Below are 2,226 nucleotides of genomic sequence, written 5' to 3' on the forward strand. Positions count from 1 at the left end.
GTGTTTCTCTGATGACATATGATATGGCCATCTTTTCATATGTTTATTAGCCATTTGTGTATTTTCTTTCATCAGGTGTTTATTTGTTAAAGTCTTTGGCCCATTTTTAAATTGGTTTTTTTGTTTGCTTTTTGGTGAGTTTTAAGAGTTATTGGAGTTGCTAATGTGACTCGGTGGGTTAAGAAACCGACATAGTGTCTGTAAGGATGACTGTTTATCCCTGGTCTCGCTCAGTGAACTTCATATGCCCCACGTGTGGCCCTAAAAAAGAAAAAAAAATTTCTTTGTATATTTTGGATATCATTCCTTTACCAGAGAGAGATGTCTTTTGCAAATATTTCCTCCCAGTCTGTGCCATCTTTTTACTCACTTGTCAGTGTCATTTGAAGAGCAGAAAAATTTAATTTTAGTAAAATCTAGCTTATCGCTTCTTTCTTTCATGGGTCATAACTTGAAAATGTCATCACGACACCCAAAGACATCTAGATTTTCTCCAATTTTATCTTCCAGGAGTTTTATAGCTTTACATTTTATTTTAGGTATCAGATGCATTTTGAGATAATTTTTGTGAAGGGTAAGGGGTCTATGTCTATAATTATTTATTTATTTTATTTTTTTTTAGTCTTTTTGCCTTTTCTAGGGCTGCTTCCCATGGCATGTGGAGGTTCCCAGGCTAGGGGTCCAATTGGAGCTGTAGCCACTGGCCTACGCCAGAGCCACAGCAACGTGGGATCTGAGCGGTGTCTGCAACCTACACCACAGCTCATGGCAACACTGGATCCTTAACCCACTGAGCGAGGCCAGGGATCAAACCCGCAATCTCATGGTTCCCAGTCGGATTCGTTAACCACTGAGCCACGACGGGAACTCCTATATTTATTTTTGAATGTGGATGTCCAGTTGTTCCAGTAACATTTACTGAAAAGGCATCTTTTCTCCATTTTATTTCTTTTACTCCTTGGTCAAAGATCAATTGGCTATACTTATGTGGTTCTATTTCTGAACTCCCTTTTCTTCTCCACTGATGTATTTGTTCTATACCAATATTACACAGGCATACTTACTGTAACTTTATAATTAGACTTGAAGTTGGATGTTGTCAGTACTCCCAATTTTGTTCTTCAAAATTATTTTGGCTATTCTGGGTCTTTTACTTCTCCATGTAAACTTTAGAATCCATTTTTTGATATCCACAAAGTAACTTTTATTTCCTTTTTATTTCCCTTTCTTATTACATTAGTTAGGAATTTTAGGTTTTGGTTATTTTAACACAAAACTTTTTACTCTGCTCTCTTCTTGGCAGTTTTCAGAGAAGTTAGATATAATTCTTACATTTTTTTCTGGTATAGATAAGGTGGCTTTTCCTCTGGCTTCTTTCAGATTTTTCATTTATCTTTGATTTTCTGTCATTTGAATATGTATGCCTGGCTATAATTTTTTGGCATTTATCCTACTTGGTGTTCTCTCATCTTCCTGCATCTGTGGGGTTTTTTTTTTTTGTTTCTTTGTTTGTTTTGTTTTTTAGGGCCACACCTTTGTCATATGGAAGTTCCCAGGGTGGGGGTTGAATCAAAGCTGCAGCTGCTGGCCATAGCCACAGCCATAGCCGTAGCAATGGCAGATCAGAGCCATATCTGTGTCCTACACCATGGCTCATAGGAATGCTGGATCCTTAACTCAATGAGCCAGGCCAGGAATTGAACCTGACCTTCCTGGTACTAGTTGGGTTCTTAACCCACTGAGCCACAATGGGAACTCCTTGCATCTGTGGTTTGATGTCTGATATTACTTTAGGGAAATTCTCACTTTTGTTTCACATTTTTTTCTATTCCTTTCTCTTTCTTCTCCCTCTTATATTCCCATTATGCACTGTTATAGCTTTTGTAGTTGTCCCACAGTCCCTGAATATTCTGTTCTGATTTGTTGTTGTTGTTTTTTATTTTTTCATTCTTTTCAGTTTTGGAATTTTCTATTGAAATATCCCCAAGTTCAAAAATTCTTTCCTCAGCTATGTTCTGTCTACTAATGAGCCCATTGAAGGCATTCTTTATTTCTGTTACATTGTTTTTGATCTCTAGGATTTCTTTTTCTTTTCTTCTCTTTCTTTCTTTCTTCCTTCCTTTCTTTCTTTCTTTCTTTCTTTCTTTCTTTCTTTCTTTCTTTTTCTTTCTTTCTCTTCCTTCCTTCCTTCCTTCCTCTCTTTCTTTCTTTCTCTCTCTCTCTTTT

The sequence above is a fragment of the Sus scrofa genome, chromosome 13, assembly GCF_054392235.1.
Source record: "Sus scrofa isolate SSC_HxYL_T2T_F1_AM1 chromosome 13, Sscrofa_HxYL_maternal_Yorkshire_Landrace_v2.0, whole genome shotgun sequence".
Classification (NCBI taxonomy): domain Eukaryota; kingdom Metazoa; phylum Chordata; class Mammalia; order Artiodactyla; family Suidae; genus Sus; species Sus scrofa.